The sequence below is a fragment of the Parus major genome, chromosome 1, assembly GCF_001522545.3.
Source record: "Parus major isolate Abel chromosome 1, Parus_major1.1, whole genome shotgun sequence".
Lineage (NCBI taxonomy): Eukaryota > Metazoa > Chordata > Aves > Passeriformes > Paridae > Parus > Parus major.
This window is the reverse complement of record NC_031768.1, coordinates 108,869,864-108,892,255: the sequence shown is the minus strand read 5'-3', so window position 1 is coordinate 108,892,255 and position 22,392 is coordinate 108,869,864. Positions and strand designations below refer to the sequence as shown.

Genomic DNA, 22,392 nt, shown 5'->3' with positions numbered 1-22,392 from the left:
GATGGCGGCGGAGCCCGCCCCGCGCGGCCATGGGAGCTGGAGTTCCCGCCCGAGCGCTGAGGGGGCGGGCGGACATGGCCGTGTGGTGACGGAGCCGCGGTGGGCTGCCAGAGATGGGGCCGTGCTGCCAGAGAGAGATGGGGCCGTGCTGCCAGAGATGGGGCCGTGCTGCACAAACGGCCGCTGCCCAGAGGAGCTCGGAGCCTGCAGCTGGGATAGCCCCCGCGAACACCCGCCCAGCTCCGCCCTCAGGAATCCCGCCAGCCTCACACGGGGCTGGGCGCCTGCCTGCTGGCCTCGCTCCCTTCGGGCGTTCTTGGGGGAGAACTTCCCTGGACGCCTGGATTCATCGAGCAATTGATCCAGCCTGTAAACTCCTGTCCAGCTCTTTCTCCTGGCCCGACCACTCGCTGTTGCAAAGGCCTAATTAAATTTGAACATCCAGGGTAAAGTCACAAATCTCATTGTTTCAGTATAAAGGTTTAGGCTGATTTGTATAAATTTCTTTGCATCTTCAGGGCTGTGGACTGCAAGGAATCATAGAATCATCGAATGGTTTGGTTTGAAAGGGACTTTAAACATTATTTAGTTCCAACCCCTCTGCCGTGGGCAGGGATGTTTTTCACTAGTCCAGGTTGCTCCTAACTCCATCCAACCTGGCCTGGAGCACTTCCAGATATGGGGCATCCACAGCTTCCCTGGGCAACCTGTTCCAGTGCCTCACCACCCTCACGGTAAAGAATTTTTTACCTAACATCTAATCTAAACCTATGCTCTTTTCTTCCTTCTCCTGTCACTACATGCTCTTGTAAAATGTTCCTCTCCATCTTCAGGTTCTGGAAGGCTGCAATTAGATCACACCTAGGGTGTCTTTCTCCCAGGCTGAACAAACCCAATTCTCTCAGCCTTTCCTTGTAGGAGAGCTCCTCCATCCCCATAGCCATTTTGGTGGCCCTCCTTTGGACTCATTCCAGCAGGTTGATGTCCTCCAAGGATTAGATGATCTTTAAAGATCCCTTCCAGCTCAAGCTATTTTATGCTCTGTGAAAGAAGAGAACTGAGAATCGTTGGTTGAGTACCACCAACATAATGTGTAAAGAGACTTTCACTTTGCAAAATGGTTTGTAAGTGCGGTATTCAAAGCTACCCTCTGCTTAGAGCTTGGCATTTGAGTTTGGGTCCACTCGGTCATATTTGACCATCCTTCAGGAGACAGGCTTATCAACTGGGTGCTGGATGCAATACCCATCCTGATAAGCACCCAAATGAACGTAGGTCAGAGGGGCTGGGGATAAGCAGATACCATCCAGACATGAGTCCAGACCAGTCAATCAATGTTTCTTCACAAGACTGAATCAGGGAAGGTCTGTCACATCTTCATAGAGTCTGTGTATTCAAATGTGAACACTAAACATTCATTTTTCCTAGCCTGATGGCTTTGGATTTCAGGAAGAGGAGCTGTGGTTGCTCATAAATAAGAAGCAGCCACATTTACACTAAGTTTCTACAGAGTGAACTCTGATTAGGCACAGCAGTCTCCAACTCCACTAGTCAGCTCACTTCACCCTTGTGCTCTGGCTCTCCAAAAATGATGGAGCACACCAAGACTAAATTCCTCACAAAATGAGGAATTGGCCTCTTGTGTGAACCTGAATTGGTCCTGTAGGTATTTGTAGATTTGGGTGGAGAAATGATTACCAGAAAACAGACCAAAGAGGAAAAGCATGTGCTGACAAGGAGTGTGAACGTTTCCCAAGGACTGCTAAACTCCAGAGACCAGTAGTTCAACTGAATTTGCAAGAGCTGATAAAATCCAGGCACCAAGTCTGCTCACTCTGTGCAGGGCCACAAGTGAATATTGGGATCAAGCCCTGGCTGCATGACTGGAGGGCAGCAGCTCCTACAGGCAAAGTCTGCGGGATCATGCGTGTTCCCATGGAAATTAGTCACTTTGAGGGACTTTCTGAACACCTGCTTGGAAGGTGTTAGTGCCAGCACAGCTCTCTACTGAGGTTGTCCCTATGAGGGAATAAGTGAATCTTTGTGTATTATCTGCTATTATTAGTAACAGCTTCCTAGAGTGAAAACCTTGAGTATTTCTGGCTGTCTCACCTTAAACTCTTGTTGCATAGCCAAACATTTTTTAAGCAAATCAGGAAAATTAATCCCTTCTTTTCATCTTCTCCTCAAGATCCTCTGTCTTCCTTTTGATTTCTGCATAGGGGTCTTTCCTTTCTTTCCCTGTACAGTCCTTCTCAGAGCTGCAGTAGTCACAGATCCAACTAAAAGCTGGTCTGAAGACACCCCCAAAAGTGTGAACCTTAGTAAGGTAAAAATAAAAAATTGTCAATACTCTTAAATATCGATCTTTACCTCCACTGTCCTCACTCAGTCTTAACATTGCTAATCTACCCTTTAGTTCTAGAAAAGTTTTCTGTCTTCCCTCTCAGGTTCCAGACCAGATTTTCCTGCTTCTTTCCTGGCTGACTGAATAGAGACATCAGCGCTCTCTTCCAACACCATTTCTGTTTGTTTCTCACAGCTCTCTGCTAGTCTCCTACACAGCCAGTAGAGCTGTAGTAGTTCACTCTGTAGCAAAGGTTATTTCGGGTACTTTCTGTGAAGCAAATAGTAGGAGTGGCAGTCAGCATAAATGTTTAATAGGCCCTGAGAGCTAAGACTTTAAGATGAATCTCCTTTTGAAGCTACATTTGCAGCCTCTGCTCTCCCAGGCTTTGTATAATGAAAGCACCCCAGGCCACTGTGGTGTGGTTTTGGCATGTGCTGTAGTTCCCCCCAAGCACCTTGGATGGTTGTAAGCCTCAGAACCCCTTGACTCTCACTTCAAACACAGCCTTTGCCTCACCTTCTCTACCTTCTTAATTTCCTGTAAATCCAGAGCTCTGTGCAGGAGCATCTGGCTCTGATCTTTGATACCCTCCCTCAAACACAGCCCCTCCCTCATTTTTTTTCTCTGCCAAATCAAGCATAAACACCCACAAATTTACTTTCATCCTGTTCCATGTGCCCGGAGTGGAAAATCACTTGGCTGTAAATCTGGTGTCCTTGCTTTACATATTCAACATTGGTTAGAAGAAGGGTGCTAGGGAAGAGTTTGGTTCTCCAAGCTGCTTATATGATTGAGTTGAAGAAAACATACTTCCTACATGTTGAGTTTCTTCTGTAGTCTGGCTTTTCTTTGCTGCTATCTGCTTGAGTAGGGGTGGCAGTGGAGGCTGCCCTCCTTTAATTCATCCTTTTGTGCCAAAAGGAATCCTAGGCTTCCTGAATTCCTCAAATAATAGGGAATATTTCCTATGGAGAATGGCCATCTCAGCAGAGGGAAGAAGGAAGCTGTACAGGCTGCTGAGCTTCAAAACCTGTGATTGACATTACCAAGGCTTCTGGGGATGGGTCCAGTCTTCCTCATAAGAAGCCACACAGCTTCTGGAGAGCCAAGATTGTTTCCTGTTGGTGAGATCCGTGTGGAGCTTCTTTTCCCCTTGGCTCTGAGCTGTGTCCCATAACACCAGCGCTGTGGAGGTGTCGGACTGTGGCTGTCAGGATTCAGGGCTGCAGTACATGGCTTGGGGATGTTTGGTATTGAATATTCAATTATCTTATGCAAAGGAGGGGAATTATAAAAGTGTTACAGCAACTGGAGCACTGCAGAGAAGTGCAATGCCAGAATAGGACACCCAGTAAGGGCTGGGGTCATGAATGAAGGCTCAGACTAAGACACTGCAGGGTCTGCAGAACCTTGGGGATGGACCGGGCAAAACAATGCTGGAGACCCCAGAGTTTGGTTTTGATGAAACCCCATCAGAGTGTGCCAGTGAAGGAAGTCAGTAACCCAGCCCTCAACCCAGCCTGAGGATTTTTCAAGGCAAAGGAAACAATGGAGCTTCCAAGAAACAGTGGGAAAGGCATCTGTAGCTCAAGCCCAAGGTCAAAGTTTAAGTAGTTGTGCATGCTGTGTGAGCAACACAAACCAACTACATCTGGTGCTTGGGAGAAGATGCAAGAACTGCAGTGGTTTCATCCCTTGAGGGATTTGTATGTGCCAAAGGATTCCTGTGCTCATGACAGTGATGACAGTGTCATAAAGCTTTTTTCACATTGGCAGCAGGGTGTAGCAGCCCCAAAGAGGAAGAAGGACACCTATTTAGTGTGAATTGAATATGTAAATACACTTATAAACATTGGGCCAGGAATATATCTAAGGCTTTTTATTTGTATCACCTAGAAACAGTACAGATAAATCCATCTTTCTTGGAGGAGTTAAGAAAACCTAGGACTCTGCACAAAAGGATGAACTTGAGTTCTGGTTCCTCCTAAAGACATAGAACTTGTCACTACCAGTCTCATTGCTGCAGCTACTATTTTTCCTGAAGGCTGCCATCACTGGATGGCAATCCTAGCCAATCCTAGATGTTTGTAGCTCCACAGACATTAAGTCACTGGAGTTGTTAAATTATCAAAGCATGGAACTGTAATTGTGAGCATCTTGTGAACTGAGGTTCTAAAGTCACCAACACCCCTGCACAAACCAAAACCTGGAAAAGGCAAATTTGTAGTGGTGGAAGATGGTGGGGGGTAATGTTTTGAAAATAAAAAGCCTCATCAAGAGGATGTATTCAATATTTGTACCCATTTGCTTTTGCATTTGAGTCACAGGACATCACCACAAGCTGAAATTGAGCACATTCCTATAGAAAAAGCCTTGGCATTAGGCCATGGCTGTAAAGACTTTTAAAAATCTGTTTGAGAGGCCATGTTAACTAAAACTGATCATAAATCACTTTTTGCCATTGCCAGTGGGGATCTGGCAAGCACCTTCCTGCAAACAGAACGTCTCTTTCTTTAGCTGCAGTTGTATAACTTGCAAATTGAATGCGAACCTGAGAAAGATTTAGTAGTTGCAGGCACACTCTCTAGAGCCTTTGACAAAAATTCTGTGGAACAAAGTCCCAGGCTAGATTATGGATATGTCAATTGGGGAAAACAAAATAGAAAAACCCCAGCCTTGTCGGTTTTAAAATGAAATGCAGAATTTTATTGCTGCTGGTTTGCTGAGGACGAGACACTGCAGGATGTAATTAAAGTTCTACTAGAAAATGATTTGCACAGCTTATTCTGCCCCTGTTTCAGTTTAAAACGATTTAGATACCACTTCTCTGAGGCATGAAGAAAACTGATCCTTGAAGTGTTGCAGGAAAATAAAGACACAGAAAGCCATTTAGAGCCTGAAGGCAGCGTGAGACATCTCTGCCTCCCTCAATAGTCAGAAATACAAGTGATGTGAAATGGAGGAGTGCGTGCTGGTAGAAAACACTCACCCTCTGGAAGGAAGTTAGGGAAGCAGGCTGGCATCAGCTTGATATGGGAATCCTGAGCAGCCATTTTCATATTGCAGAGTAGTCTCTGAGGGTAGACATCACAGCTTTGTAAGGGAGCAGGTCGCTGGTATCTCTTAATAGTGGATTTCATATTCATGACAACATGTCTGTCAATGCACTGCAGGTCAGTGCAACCTTATGTGTTTCCAGCTAATGCCTGGTGCCTAAACTTACCACAACAGTGGAAAGCTATACCGAAATTCTGCCAGGAAGGGGGCAGTGTCAATCTGTTGCACTCCTGGCACTACTCAGTTGCAGTGGATTGTCACATCTGTGCTAGCAGAAACTGATATCGTAGTGAGGGTGGGTTTGTTGAGATAAGCAAATGGGAAAAGTGGAACAAAAACGTGGTGTGATTTTGTAGCCTGGGATTGGCAGTGTTCCACAAGTGAGAGAGATGCACAGTAATAGAGACACTCAACAACTGATGATGGGCTGTGCTCTGTGCAAATCTTGTGATCACATGAGGGGGGTTGTTGTAGGAATAACAGGAGGAATAGATGAATAGATTCACGTTTCCTGAATTCCACAGGCCAGTGGGAGAGTGTAAATTGCTGCCTTCCATGCTGCTGTCGGCTTAGAGTGGCTTTATGCTGGAAAAGTAAGCAGCTTTTCAGTGGGCTTTTTGCTAACCATGGGATGGGTTCTCCAGAGGACATGGGTTAGAACATGGGACATCTGTGGCAACAGGACATTTCTTAGGGGAACAGACGCCCTGTATGTACTTGTGGTGTCTATTAGCTGGGTGTAGCTGAACCTGTGTCCCTAGGGGAGCTTTGGGGATCTGTACCTTTCAGAAGCTCTTGGAGGAGGTACCATTGTGCAGAGGCTTGGGTGAACAGCACCCATCAGAGGTCAGACAATGATCCATGCAGAGCTCTTTGAGGTTCCTGGTTAGGAGGCATTCCTGGACAATGTGGAACATGGGAGTTCTTCCATGCTATTTCAGCCAGCGACAAAAGGCGTGTTCAGGTACAACGTGCTGAGCACTGAGAGTGCTTTGTTTCCTCCTCCTAAAGTCCCAGTTCTTGTCACTGTCACTGTCATTGCTGCAGCTGCTTTGCTTCCTGAAGATCATCATTGCTGGAGAATTCCTAGATGTTTGTGACTCCACAGACATTAAATCACTGAAGTTGTTAAATCATTGAAGCATGGAACTGTAATTGTGAGCATCTTTGTTACAACTTTTTTGCAGAGCTGCACAAAATTCATGCTTTTCTCTGTTCTAGCATTGCTTGACTGTAATAGAATTTCCTTCTGCTAATAAACTGAGGCATTATGTTTCTAATTTAGGGATGGGATAAAATGAGTTGTGCTGTGATTTCTAATCACGGGAGTACTCTTCTAATGTGCACACATCCAGTGTTTGTCATATAAAAATGGTTCCTTAACAATGCCCATTGCAGCTAATTTGTAACTACACAGTGTAAACATTGATTTCTAAAGTTTTTTAATAGATCCCCAAGCTACTTAATTATCACTTACTGACCCTTGTTTTCTAATGGTGATTAGTTTAGTTTCCTCAAACTTTATAAGAGCTGGGTCTCAAGTGGCAGTAATATGGACAAATTCTTACTCCATATTTAATAGGATAGAGGGTCTCCAAAGCATTACTAGATCATTCCCAGATTCCCAAAATTAGGCTTTACCTTCACAGTGATAGCCCTCTTAGCTGGACATTTTGAATGTTCTATCTGGTTCAGCTAAAGCTTGTATTAAAGTCAGGGAGAAGCAAATTCAAACCAAAACTCTGGGATTTTAAAAAATGTTGTTTGGAAAAATCACAAAGTTTTGCTTATAGTAGGTTTCTTTCAGGTCTGGCAGAGTTTTTGGCCTATAAACCTGTTGGATTCTTCAGCACACATGTCTATATGAGTTGAGGAAAGCGACCAACCTGGTTTCTGAGAACAAGTTGCCATGAAGAAAGTGTGTGGGCTAACTTAATGCCTGTGCCAGTTTCACTGACTTGAACAATTAGCAGAGCTGAACTTCTCTTTTACACTTAGTCTTCCACTGCACTCTGCATCCCCCTATACTCTTTAAATGACATTGGCTGCAAGGTCAAGAGAAAAGCTGCTTTTGACTCCATTGAGGTAGAAAATTGGAGAAAGGCTTTTGCTGATCAGAGAGCAGAGCTTCTGGAAGAGACTTCCAAGAGCAGAAGTTTGTTTTCTTGTCACCTCCTATTGTCAGAGAGTTATGTGTGTTTTAAAAGGGGTACCGGTTCAGAGACCCACCAGTCTGAAACAAGCAGTGAAACTTTTCTTCTTATCAAATATGATATCACTGAAAAGTCAGAAAACAGGACTGAAGGGTGCATTGGGATGTCTTCTAGTCCATTTCTCTATCTGATATCATGGCCTCTGTCTGCCACTCTTGACCAACACTTGCCCTTTTCTTAAAGACATGCAGTGATGGAGTCTGCTCAGACTTGTAGCAGTTTTGGGCTCATTTTGGGCTTGCTTTCCTTGTGAGTTCAAGCCTGCCTTCCAGTGCTGACACTGTAACTCCTGTGTAGCCAGTCCTACCCCTGTCTATTAAATTTAAATAGCTGATTTTTCCTAAGCAACTATTGAATTTTACATGTATTTTTTGAATTCCATCCTTTTTTTCTTCCCAGACTTTCTCGGATAATCAAAGATGTTTTGAATACTAAGTCTGTTTTCCAGCATATTTGCAGCCTCTCCCAACAACATGCCATCTAAAAGTTTAATAAGCTCAGCCTCTGTTTCTTCATTCTTCTCATTAATGAAAATATTGAATAATACAAGTTCTGGGAGAGTTCTCTATAAAAATCTTTCCTGTTTGATAGAGAAGGAGCAGTAACTTCTGTGGATAAGAAATTTCTCTTTCCTCCAACTGACGGTCAAGAACAATAATTTTTGCATATTGTGAAACATTCCAAGTTTCAGATCTTTTACTAAGAACAGTCTCCACAGGCTGGGCAAGCACAGAATGCCTAACAGCAGAATTTATTCATAGATTTTAGAGGATCTGTGCTCTAGCCATAAAGACCATAACCATTTAAAGGGACATGACCTGCTCAAGGAAATTCTTTAAGTATTTATGGTACTTTGTTAGACACCTAGCAGGACAAGACACCTCCTGGCCTTAATGCTGCAGTGTTACAGAAATAGTCTCAGCAGATTGTTGAAGAGAAGGGAAAAAAAAAACAAACAAAAAACAACCCACAAAACTGTGGATTTAAGCCTTTTGGAACAGGCATGACCTCTATAGAGCAGCTGGAAATTCCTTAAAGGTTTTATTACTTTGAAAAAGTTTGCGTGGTTTGGTGCTTTTGACTTTTGGGTTGCACAGTGATCTCGTACTGGTGATACAATGATCTGCATGGAGTTAATTCCTCCTCAGACAATCTTCTAAGGGTGCTTAGACATTTAAATGGCCAACAGGAGAGCTTAAATTTTTCAAGATAATGATGCCTTGTACCTTCCAGATTTAACTGGTACCTGGTACCAAATGTTTGGTACCAGAAAGACACTGTGTAGAAGGCAGATTATTCCAAATGGTTCTGATGCAGTTCAAATGGGCCTGTGCTTGGAGAAATGGGCCAGTGAGAGTCTCATAATGTTCTAGAAAGCAAATTGTCAAGCTCTGTCCCTGGGGAGAAATAATCCCAAGCCACCAGAACAGGCCAGGGACTAAGAGTCTGGAAAGCAGCTTTGCAGAGAAGGGCCCGTGGGTCCTGGTGGGACACCAAGCTGAACACAAGCCAGCAATGTGCCCTTGTGGCAAAGGAAACCAACATCCTGGAAAAATATCACCAGCAGATCAAGGGAGGTGGCCCTTCCCCTCTGCTCAGCACTGATGAGGCACACCTGGAGTGATGCCCAGTCCTGAGCTCCTCAGTACAAAACATACATGGGCTCCTGGAACAGTTCCAGCAGAGGACCAGGAAAATAGTTACAGGTTTGGGGCACTTCTTATGTGGGGAAAGGCTGAGAGGGCTGGGACTGTCCAAACTGGAGATGGGTGTGATCTTACACATGTGCATAAATGCCTGATGGAAAGAAGACAGACTTTTCTCCATGGTATATAGTGAAAGGACAAGAGGCAACAGCCACAAGGTGAAACACAACAAGTTTTATCTGAAAAACTCTCTTTTATTTCTTTCTTTCTTTTTATATTTTTTTTTATTCACTGTGATGATGGGTTGAATACTGGAACAAGTTGTCCAGAGAGGTTACCAAGTCTCTGCACATGAAGATGTTAAAGATCTGATATAGATCTGATAAAGAGCTAATAAAGATCTGGATACAGGCCTAAGCAAGCTGCTCTAATTGAAGCACCTTTGACTAGGGTTGAAACAGGCAATTTTCAGAGGTCCTTTCCCAGGTTTTTTGTGTCTTGGGGATACTCTTACATATTCCTCTTGAGTATCCATGTGTGGCATCATTAAAAACAGGGCACTGACTTGAGCCCCAGTTTGCACAGAAATCCAAAGAAGGGAATTCACATTTTGATGTAAGGGAATGAGAGGAAGGTGTCTGTTCTTTGTGTCTCTCACACTTAGCAGAGACACCTCTGTGTGTGCCAACTGATGCCAAATTTGCATTTTACACATAATTGACTCTGGAAAGGCAGAAGGAGGCAGTGAAGAAAGCCCTGTGTGATGTAAGTGCACACCTTTCCATGTGTATAGGTCTGGATCCATGACCAAGAAATCTCTCACTCTGTTAGACACTTCATCCTCTATTATCATAGACTTTTCTTATCATTATGTTTTTAATTACAGGCATAGATGGATATGTAAATCATCCCCTGTCTGAACTAATGAAGAAGCAATTTCATTCTCTTTCCCATAGTGGGAGAGGACACTGATAAAGCCACAGCCCTGACACAAGGTATCATTGGTTCAAATGACCTGTTTGAAAAATACGTGACAGGGACTTGTGGAGCTGCCACCTGGAAAGTCCATGGGAAGAGCTGGGAGCTTTGCCTAGTGAGGAACAAGAGCTTGCTCCAGAGGCAGACTCCAATTTCTGTGCAGGAAAAACACATTCTTCGTGCATTTCTACAGGGTGTAGGGGAATGGGACTGCAACAGAAGACAGAGGCTGCGTATCAAGAAAAGCTTTGCTGCTGCAACTGATATTTTCTCCACACAGAAACAGCAGAGCCTGGAAAGCTGGGCAGTGAGCAAACAGCATACAGGATTTTATGTAAGGTGCATTAACAGTGTGTATTTTCCTCAGCTTCACAGGTAGAATATTTCCTGTTCTGTCTGTATCTTATTTCAACATTCTTTTTCTCCAAGTTGTAGAGTCTTGGTGTGCAGTGCAGTGACACTTCTGTGGGTACAGTCTGTCCTACAGGCTCTGATATACAGCTAATGCTGCTTTCTGAAGGCATCTATAGGATCCTGAGAAAGAAATAATTCTTCAGTGCACAAGTAGGTCAGAGGGCATTATCTATTGCTCAAGTACAAGATTCCTCTGCTACTGTGGGGTGCAGAACCTAGTGCTCCTACTTCAGGTTGTTTTTAATTAATAGCTGCTTGGGTTACACCGTAACAAAAAAGGCAAACATTGTGAAAGGGCCATTTTAACATGTACCTAAAGTCTGATGGGTATTTCCATGCAGCTTCTCTATATCACAGAGCAGCAGTGGTCCAACCTTTCTACACTGACACAGAAATTCTGGACTGAGTTTGAGGGCTGGCCTGTTACTGGAATGTAACAGGTGCTGTGTGGGGGAGAGCAGCAGAAGGGGCCATTTGTGTCTGCACCTGGATGCCACAGACAGTTCCTGCTGTCAACAGCTGCCCTCTCTAACCAGGTGGTTTGAACTGGAGCTGCAAATGATGTTGGTATCAGCATGTTCTGGCTGCAGAGGCATCAACCCCTGAGTGCCACCTTCTGTGGAGCTGAACTGGCTTTCCCTGAGGGCATTTCCAACAGCGTCCAGGATGCAGTGAACAGCTGTCTGCCACTGTGGCACACAGACAGCTCTCTGGCATGTACTCTCTCCCTGGCACAGCTGGCTGCTGAGCTCTCCGAATCCCAGTCCTGCCATCCCCATAGGACCTCTGCAGTAAAATAAAATGGCCTGCAGGTCTGGGGTGAGGCTGCTGGAGCTTCTATTATCCCAGATCTGAGACTCCAGGAAGAAGGAAGAATTTCTTCTTCCCAGAACAGGGTTTCTAATTAGTTTTCGTTTCAGGCAAATAATTTTTGGACGAACTGGCATCCTTCAGCAGGATGATAATACTTAAATGTGCTCCTTTTGGGGCCCTGTGCATTGTGCATTGGTTTCTCCTGCCTTGCAAGAAGAAATGTCTGTATTTACAGTTTTATCTAGACAACATTGTATCCACATGGAGTAGCATACACAGAAACTTTAAAATGTGCCAGACTCCCTGTTTTGGTTTTGTTTTTTTTTTTTGTTTTTTTTTTATTTTTCTGCCTTTAAGCCGTAGGGTGTTTCTGATTTGTTCTTTACTGTGCCCTCTTTGAAAGGGAGTAATGTTGTCTTGCAGCCTTAGGCAAGATGTGGTGTGTTATTCTTCTCACCAGCTCTGAGGTTCAGTGCCAGCATCCTTTTCCTTGCTCTCTCCTCCCCTCCTGTCCTTTCTTCCCTCCCGAGGAGCAGGGAGGAAATGCTGCCCCTGTCATTAACCTGTATCCATTCAGGGGCTTCTGCCTCGGTCTCCAGCAGAAGTGGAAACAGTCCCTGCTGCTGGAGCATCTTCAGCTGCAGCCCTGCTGAGGTGCCCCTCCTGCTGCTGGAGTGTAAATCCCCAGCAGCTCTTTTAACCACCCTTCTCATGCTACTTGAAAAATAACTTTCTCTTGTCATTAACGCTGATCTATAGCCGCATTAATGTGTGAAATCACTGGGTGTGAAAATAGTGTACTAACCACTACTTAATGTAATATTACCACAGTAATGTCTCTAAAAATATCTTGTCCACTTGATTGCTTTCATTGTGAACTAGAGATAATGTACCACTTACAGCTGATGATTAAAATTCATAAAGCTTTGGTTCTTAATTACAGCAACTTGCAATCAAAGTGAAATGTCAGATCCTGAATGTTGTTTATCTGTATACAAATTCTCAAAACCAAGAAAATATAAGGATCGTCTACACAACAAAGCTGAGCTGCTTTGCTTTAAGGTTAAGTAAAATAAATACTCATGTGAGTATGTATTGAGACAGGCTGGAATCAGTGAGCTTGAGATCTTTGACAAGGCAGAACCCACCTCATATGAAGCGCACATCTTTGGAAAATATATTGATGAAGATGGAAATGTAAACTTCACAGAAAACTGTTGTGGATGATGGAAGTAACTGTTTGATGTGCTGTGAATAGAAATTTCGCAAGTCAGGCTCAAGGTTAAACCAAAGAAGCAGATATCTGAAAATGCAGAGATGGATTCCCATTGCCATTGGGAATTACCATGGTGGCTGGCAGGAGAGGGCAGTGTCCTTGGTTTCCAATGTCAAAATGACCTAACTATAATCATGCTCTTGGCCACCATTGGCACTGCATGACAAAAATCACTTTATTTTGGGTGCCCTTCGCACTGCATTTCCAGAGATATGGTAATTCTTTTCAAGTTAATGCTAAGCCCTGAGGGCTTGCAGTGCTCTGAGATGTATCTTACCCTAAATTTACTAACACAAGCCCTAATTCCATGTCATCATAGCTCCCTCTCTTTGCCCTTTTTTTTTTTTTCTTTTTTTTTTTTTGGCTTCTGGTATGTGAGATACAGGCATTGCTGAGTGTTGGAACTACAGTTCTATTCCATTTATAGTCCTACTGGTGTTCTTCATTTGCTGATCTGTCCTGTGCCAGTCTGGAAAAATCCAAACCAGAGGGAGACAATTTGTTATCATTTTCCAACATCATTAAAACAAAATAGCATTAAAACAATAGGATCACTTCCTCACCAAATCTGAGTAGCTCCATTTATTTCTTCTGATTCAATGTTAATTTGAAGGAGAACCATTGAACCATTATTTGTAAACTTCTTTAGAAAAGCTTTATTTTTTCCCACAGGATACTCCCACTGTCTCCACACTGATTATATTTTGCCAGTAGATTAAAAAAAAACACTTTGCATAAATGGGAAATCAAAGCTTGACAATGATATTCATTTTCTGAGGGTTTCCATACCACATCTCCCTTTGGGTGTTATTCTTCCTGGCAGTTTTAGGCATCTTTGCAGCGACACTGATGAGGAAAATGCTCAGTTTTAGAGCTGCCCCAAGTGTTATTGCCTTGGCAGTTTGTTCCATAGGCATTTGCTGGTTGCCTACCTCTGCTCCAGCTGCACTGGCAAATGTTCTCAAAACACAAGAACCATTTCCTCCACTGGCTGCATCACGCAGCTCTGATTCACTGGGACCTACCCTGGCATGGAGTAGTCCTGCTGTCTCTCATGGCTTGTGATGGCTTTGTAGCTGTCTGCTGGTGTTTACACCACCTGTGTATCTTGAGCAGCACAGTGAGTTTGCAGCGGGGAAGGATTTGTCTGGCTGTGTGGCTTGGTGAGCTCCTTGGTACATGCTCTCTAACATCAGGCTTAGCCACCAGCAGTTCCTAACAGCTCCACACTTCTGCCACTGCTACTGGAGCTCTCCTGCTCAGACAGCTTGTCTCCACATGGATCCTGCTTTAGTTGGAGTGAGCCTGCTCCTGGTTGCCCTTCTGTACCTGTTTCATGGGTGCCATCCAGAAGACATGCCCAGCCACAAACAAAGCAGAAGCTTCTGAGCAAGCTGAGACAATGTAAGTCACCTTCTCTCCCCAGTTCTGCCCCTTCCCGACTTCAGACTAATCCCTTGCTCCGCTTACAGAATCCTGCTTGAAGCTTTCTTCTACTTAGTACCTGATCCCTGTTTTGGCATGTAAGGTGTATGTGGCACAGTACAGGCCAAAAAAGAACATTTTCATAATGAAAAAATATTGTTTTGTTCCTCCTCTTGACATTCCAGACAGAAAACTAGAAGAAAATTTGATGCAAAGGTCCTGCTCATTTTTTACGTTGTGGATAATTTGGCCCCTTACATCTCTAGCACCAAGTCTGCAATATATTATATTCTGCAAAATCTGTAAGACCCACTCTTTCTACTGCCAGTGTCTAGTGGTTTATGCCAAGTAGTTTGCAGCTGCAACCAGCATCTGCATGTAGCTTTTAGTCAGCTTCCAGAGCTCCTAGTCTTCTTCCAGAGCCTCCACAAGCTCATTTGCCAGTATCTCAGGTATCCCTTCTGTGGCACTGTATTCCTCTCAGCTTACTTTTCAGTCCCACTCTTGGGACCATTCATGGTCCCTGGGAGGTTTAGGTGCCTCTCTTGGGAGCTCACAGCTGCAGCGAGGACGTGAGAGGAGATGTCCTTAGCTAAACTGTGTCTATGTGGAGCACAGAGGTACAGATAAATGCCCCAGTTTTCATGGTACAGTTGCAGCAGGCAGAATGTGGCACAGCAGTGAAGAGACAGGTAACCAGGAGCTGGCTGGGGGAGGAATCCAGGATTTTCTAGCAGTCCAAGCCCACTGAGGAATGTGTCCTCTAGAGGCAATGTCTGACAGTTATCCCACTCGCACAGAACACCACATATTGAGAAATTTAATGTGAGCACAGTGGGCTAGGTTTGCATTTCGCCTGTTGCCTCCTCACACTTCCCAAATGATGCAAAAAGGTCCAGGCACCAAAGGGAAGGCAGCCCCTGGCAGTCATGCTCCATGTCACTGGAAATCCTGCAGGTTCCTGCTGCCATATGCTGCAGGTTGCCTGGGGAGGGAAGGCTCTCTAGTGCCTCTCAGGTTAGCCTTTTATTCCTTGTAACAAGTTCGGGACTGGTGATGACAGCTTTGCTCCTAAGGGTGAGACAGTTAATTTAGATTGGGCACCTGTTGCTTCCTTGTCCTCTCTGGATGAGGACACATCTCCTTTAAATACTGTATCTGTTAACTACTCCTCGAGCAAGAAATCAGACTGTGCAAAGGAGGCGAAGAGGTACAACATGTAAAAAACATGTCCTCCCACTCTCCCTTTTCCACAGGATAGGCGATGTTTGACTTCGCACTCGAGGAAGCAGCTGAGAAATCCTTCAGATGGTTAAGCATTTCAAATGGTTTGGATGGCTAAATGTCCTAGATTTTTAAAATTCCACAAAAGTACTTGAGTTACAAAGTGGACCATGAAATGTTTATGGAGATGTTCTTACCCTCCTGCTACTCACATCAGAACAAATAACAGACTAAGGAATGGGAGGTGGGAATATTAGAATTACAGGATAGTAAATGAGTGATGCTAAGTTTCAAAATTAATTACTTATCCTTACAAAAGAAAGGCTATACTTGTGCAGTTTTAATTTCCCTTGTTTCAGACAATATTTAATTTCTGTGAAAATTTGTCCTTTCGATTTAGTAGCATTTGTATTTAGAGTGAACCTTTCTCTCTCAGAGGGCTGCGGTTCTGGTGACCCCGGGCTGAGGCTTGGACTAATCAACAGTCACCAGGGGATCCAAAAGGGAATATTGCCAGTGCTGGTAAATTACCATTTACTAAGAGGCAAACGTGTATTCTGGAAATAGAGCTTCTCATTCAGCAGCATGAAGTGAGCGATTTTTCTTTCACTCTGCAGTGAATATGATGTTGCTGAAAGGTCCTGGCCTGAGCACCCTGGGAATTGAGCCCTGTGTAAGCCCTCAGCAGAGAGGCAGAGGATCCTGGCTGCAGGCTGCTCTTCTCATCCGGTTTCAATGATGGAAGAGGAAACTGAGTTTATACAAAACCTAGCCCAACCCCCAGAAACATCTCGCTTTGTTTATGTTCAGAGCTAAGCCTGCGACTCTCACTGTTTGGAAGAGCTATCCAGACATTTCTCCATCTGACTGACTTCACATCTATTCCTTGATCTCATCGAGAGATCTGGCTTTTAGCTCCCGCTCATGACGTCCCACTTTTCTCTCTCTCTCTCTCTCTCTCTCTCTCTCTCTCTCTCTCTCTCTGCTCTCCAGAGTCTGAAAGATCCCTGTAACGTGATTATGCAACCATGCAAATGGACACGGTTCTTTTCAATTACTGCAAACCCTGCTTCGTGTCTCCCGTTAGGAAAATAAAATCCTCTGTGAGAGACACGCCGTAGAAGGTAGCAGGAAGGGAGTTCTGTGTGTCTGGGTCTGAATACTTGAAGGTGGTATTGGAGATGGAAACAGACTATTTGAAGTAAACCAGTGTGCCACCATCTCTCCACAGGAACCAGCATCAGTTAATAGACTCAGACAGTTCTCCTCTGAATCCTTTCCCCCTAGGAAATGGCAGATACTCGCCTTCCTGGTTGTTTTCCTCAGCTGGAGGTCTCCCCCCCGCTCCCGCCCGAGCCGAGCTGCAGGGAAATGTGCGCTGTGGCTCTCCCCGAAGGCCAATTTGCACCCTCCCACTGTAAACAGGCACTTGCTTCTCCACTTGGCGCCCAGGCGGGAGGGCCTCGGGGGGCACTTAAACACTCCCCGCTGCCGCCGCTGCTGCTGCGCCCGGCGCTCGGCCAAGGGCTCCCAGCACCCGGCCGAGGCTGCCGGAGGATGGGGAGGAATGTGGGAGTCCCTTACACACGGAAGGAAGGGAATAAACGCCCAAAGCTTGTGCTGCTCTGTTAAAGACTCAAGACACCTCCATAGCCACCCCATGTTATCCTTATAAGCGAGGATGTCCCTCTCCACTGCGGTGGAGTACGAGCTGCTCAGTTCTGGTGGCCTTTCTCATCACAGTGCCCCAGTCCCTTCGCCAGGGTTTTGTGACCCTTACCCCACGGGAGGATGCCGTGGGTCGTCCTTGGGTTACATGTGCCAAGAGCAAAGGTAGGGGGCAGGCTGAGGTGTGCCACTGCTGTGGGCTGCAAGCGTGTGCCCGTCTTCCTCCGGCAGCGTCTTCCTCAGTGCCCGGCGGTGGTGCAGGGCATGTATCAGCCCTCTCCGAATCTCTCCTCAAAAGCTGCTTCTCCATCTCACTGCCACTCGAGGAGGGTCTCATCTCTCCAGAAAGCTCCTCTTATGGAGGAGACGGGGCTCCCTCGCAGATTGGGGCAGCAGCTTGCAGCTACAGCCTTCTGACAAGCGGCGGGGGGAGGAAGGGAGGAAGGGAGGAAGGGCTGCAGGAGCGCCAGACTCAAAGACGGCACGGAGCAGGGTCCCCGGCAGGGCGGGGCGGGGGGCTCGGAGAGACCCTCGGGACGGGGGGTTCAGAGTGACCCCCAGGAAGGGGGGTTCGGAGGGACCCCCGGGATGGGGGGTTCGGAGGGACCCCCAGGAAGGGGGGTTCGGAGTGACCCCCGGGATGGGGGGTTCGGAGTGACCCCCGGGATGGGGGTTCGGACAGACCCCCGGGATGGGGGGTTCGGAGGGACCCCCGGGATGGGGGTTCGGACAGACCCCCGGGATGGGGGGTTCGGAGGGACCCCCGGGATGGGGGGTTCGGAGTGACCCCAGGGATGGGGGGTTCGGAGGGACCCCCGGGATGGGGGTTCGGCGGTGCCGCCCTGCAGGGGGAGCCCCGCTCGCAGCTCCACGCCCGGCCCGCAGGGGGCGATCGCGGGCCGGGGCTGCCCGCGGCAGCCGATCTCGCATCCCTCGCCTTCCCTTCCCTCCGTTCCTCCCTGCTCCTACCTTGTTCCGCCTTTTCCCCTTTATTTTCATTCCAGTTACCCACTCCCCCCCCTCCCGCCCCCCGCCGTTTTTCTTCCTTTCCTTCGGGGGTGCGTGCCGCTGTTGGTGTCTCTCCCCTCGAGTTGCATGCGTCTCTCGCTGCCCTGCTCTCCCTCTCGTCCTGCTCCCTCTGTCAGCTCTGTGTAGCCTGGCGTGTTTCTCTGCTCCTCTCCCCGGCACTCAGCCCTCCCCCTGTGCAGCTCTCTCCATGAAATGGAGCTGAACAATTGCACCGGAGCAGCTTTTTCGGTTCCTGCCGTGTGTCCGTGTGCCGAGGTGCCCCTGTTCTTGTGGTATTTTGGATGCATTCGTGCTGGAATTACTAGAACAATATCAAAACTGTGGATTTCTGCCTGTGCCTTTTTGGATCATAATGAGATTTGAAATCCAGCGTGAATGAGATGTGATGGATGGCTGTGCTGATATTTTGAGCCGGTTTAGTTCAGAGTCATCTGAGATGCCCAGGCTGGGTAAACGAGAGCATGGACCTGAACATTACCTGCCATCCAAGCACCAAGAGGTCAAACCAAGTCGTTGAAGTGACATTATCTTTTCTCTTTATCTCTTTTTTTTTTTTTTCTTTTTCCCCCTTTCCCTTTTGGAGATAAATATGGTTCTGCCAGATTTATCAAATAACCAATCAAAGAACCACTAATAATTGTCCGATTCCTTAAATATGAAAAGATGGTGCCTGAAATGACAGTCTGTGCCATCAGTGAATGCTGCTCCATTCACCTGAATATGGTGTTAGATGAGGCTGCCTCTGTAGCTCCAGACTGTCTCCCCTTGTCTCCTGATCTTCCCCCTTGAAATCCCTCCTGGAGCACCTCACAGTTCTGACCCCTCTCACACTCAGGGGGAGGCACAGCCTTGGCCCCTTCTTCTGTTAAAAAAGGAGCTTTGAGGCTGGGAGCTGTGCTGCCCTGTAATTAATGTACACTCAGCCTCAAATATGCAGTGACAACAACTTAAATGTCAACATTCCTAGTTAATCCCTTGCTAACAAAATGTGCCTGGAAAGAGATGGTTCTGCATAATCTCCACTGAACAAGATCTTATTTTAGCAGTACAAGCACTTGGGAGATTTCCCCAGTTTGACCAATGAGACCAAAAGATTGGCTTTGATAATCACAGCTGTAAATGATGCGTTTGATCCTCTCAAGGAAGGAATCGGCTGCATGTGGCAGAGCATACAAACCCTGCTCTGCCCAAGCCCTCCTCCAGAGCAGCAGCAGGCTGGCCTTCCTGGGTGGTGTCTGTATGACAAGGGATGTGATTTCTGTTCTCTGATGTTCAATGCTCTCCCCTCTGTTCAGGGAGATGTCCACAGCCTCTTCCTGAGTCATGTTTTCCAGGCTGAACAGCCAGCAGTGTTAAAAGGGAAGTAACAGGGAAAATCTTATTTTAATACATAAAATTCTCCTTGTAAGAGCATTGAAGCAGGGACCACAGCCACAGATATGGTGTTCAGATTCCTCTCTGTGTGCTGGGAGCAGCCTCACGTTTATCCTGGGGAGCCCAGGCAGACCCTGAGAGTGTTGCTGTTGTTTCCCTGTGTCTATTTTAAGCCTTCAGTGTAGGCAAAAGGCAGAGCACTGAAGGTGAGGAGATGAACCTCCTTATTGTTCAAAGCAGCCCAATGTTTTCAGCACCCTGGCTCCCTGCAGGTAGGATTCCCGTGCTTCCAAGGCTGGCATCCCCAGACACAGATCAGTAGGTTCCTCCCCAGCAGGCTGTGGAAGCAGGGGGCACTGACACAGGATTTCTTGCCTAGGGTGGATTGATGCCTGAGCTCTAGGCCCAGCCCAGAAAACACAGTAGGAAAGATGGTGGGCCATTCTTCTGGGCATCACCTCAATTTAACAGGCAGTCCTTGCATTTCCAGGTTATTTGTCCCCATGGTGTGCAAGCACATGGAGAGGAATTTACCATTCTGCCTGTGCTTTTCAATTACTGGGCTCCTGTACACCAGCATCACTTCACACTCAGTGATAAAATATCCACTCCTTCCCTTCGCATTTTATGGTTTTTTGGTTTTTTTTTCCTTTTTCACTTTTTCACTTCCTTTCTGAAGGATGTCTGAGGGGTGCTCTCCCCACCATTATTTCAGTCTCTCATTTCAGCCTGACTGTGTTCACGCTCTCTTCCTCACACCGCCTCTCTTTCATTCTGCTTTGTTCTTCCACCACCACCTGTCACCAAAGTCTCTTCCTTCCCTACTGTGTCATCTAGAGACCTATCCATTCCCTCTTGCTCCATTCCTAATCAATCTCCTCTGCTATTTTCTAAAGTGTCTTCTTTTTCTCCCTCATTTCTACTGCCTGGCACTTACCCATGCCTTTGTCAGCCCTCCCCAGCTCCACACCGTGGAAACACTGCTCACCAAAGTCACAGTTCCCCTGTGGCTGTTGTACACCACAACTGTGCAGCAGCACTGCCTTTCACAGCCCTGCTCGTGCTCACTTGGTGCTCTCTGTGGACAGGCTGTGCACCACTGCCATCCCTGTGCTGGCAAGCTCAGCTCAAGATAGGAGGATTGTCCCTGGGAAGGCTGCTCTTGTCCTCCAACATCTCCTCTCGTGGCACTTGGAGACAGATTAGAGGGCTGCCAGAGCTTTGAGCTGGCCCAGCACAGCTGTGCTACAGGTGAAGCTGTCCTCTTTTCCGAGTGCCCCTCCTGTAACCTCTTCTCCCCTGGAAGGAATCCTTCCCCAAGGATGTATTTGCCCCTGTGCTCCTTATCACTCCTCCACAGGGGCTCTGGGGGCTGCAGCTGCTGTCCCCTCTGCATTGCCCCTGCTGGAAGCTGCCTCCCTCTGCCTTGTCTGCTCCTCACCTCTGGGGCCCTGAGCACTGCTGAGGCCACCATGCTGCTGGTCCCCCTGATCCCAGTGGGATGGAAACACTAGGGCCTCGTTCAGCTTCAGCCAGTGTGGCAAGATGTGGCTTCTAGGATGGGCTCCCTAATTATTGAGTAATGAGTCTAACGTGTTTGAATCCCAGTAAGTGTTAGAGATGGCTTTGTGTAGCCCTGAGCCACCCTCTTTACCATCTTGCTGAAAATAGTGTGCAGCATGCAGATTCTGGAGACAACTGGACATTTTCAAAACCTTCATTCTTCTGCAGAACTTGTAGTGCTTCCATCTTTCTCTGCCCTTGTCTTAGTCCTGTCTCTTTCCATCTACTGTGACTGTTTTCTATTTTTACTCTCAACAAAGGGTTGTGGGCTTAGAGGCTGCTCTTGTAGCTGTAGATGTGAAATGCCTGCTGTGTGGTGTTTGTCATGAAAGAACCGCTCCTGGAAATTAACTAATTCACAGACCTAAGTCATTAACTCTGCAGCCGCACGGAGCTGTGGAGGAGCATCTCTGTGGTTTCACTGCCGAGGGCACTGGGCTGGGGGAGAGGGATGGAAGGGAGGGGGAGAGACCTGTGTCTGTGATCCCAGCTCTTCTCCCTTCCCATGGTTAGCAAGTCACTTCCCACCTCTGTCCCTCTTTCCCATGCCCTTGATCTCTTCTCCAGTTCAGCTGATCAGGGCAGGAGCTGTTTCTTGTTGTGCCTGTTCCGTGCCTTGTACAGGGAGGCCTTGGCCTTGGTGGGGGCACTAATCGCTCCTGTTGTGAAAACAGTAAGTACTGTAGGGACAAAGATGGAGGCAGATAGCTCCAGATGTCAGTTTGTTCCCATCTGGATGTCCTCCCTTTACTGCCTCTGCCTCCAGAATGAAGGCTGCATGGCTTTGAGGAGCGCAGGTTGATTCCTCCTCCATCTCTTCTCCTTCCCTCAGGCTCAAACCCACTCCCGCCTGGGGCCAGTGGCAATATTCCTGTCAGAAACTCACTGGAAGTGGACCAGGCTTTTCTACCCTATGCAGAATAGTTTTAACATCAACCCACATGTTTGGAGTACACTGGGAGCTAGATGAGGTCACTCAGACAATTTCAAGGCTAGATGTTTGATAGAGGTTTTCCTCTGTGCATCATCCCACAGAATCCACACTGCCTGTTCTGGCTCACTCTTCCCTCCGTGCACGTCTCTAAAGCTCCCTGGGGAGCTCTGCTGGGCATCTCTGCACCTGTGGATGGGATGAGTCCTCTGCCCAGAGACCTGCTGAGAGACTGCCAGGAACTGCCCTGACCCACAGGAGGGTCACCTCTCTTTCTGCCAACCCCTTGCCCCCAGGCAGGCAGCACAGTGACCACGGCTTCTCCTTGTTGGGATGGTGGTTAGGACTAGGGCTTGCTGAGTAATGCACAGCTTGGGTGGGTTTCTGAGGCTTGGGGCTGGCAGAATGTGCACACTAGAAAAACCCAATTC

The 22,392-nt window shown here is 46.9% G+C and overlaps 1 protein-coding gene across 1 annotated transcript in view; it reads right to left on the bottom strand.

Moving 5' to 3' along the window:
• POGLUT1 (protein O-glucosyltransferase 1) overlaps window positions 1-22,392 on the bottom strand; it is a 46,826-nt gene that overhangs the window by 14,109 nt on the left and 10,325 nt on the right. The gene's annotated exons all lie outside the window — the stretch shown is intronic.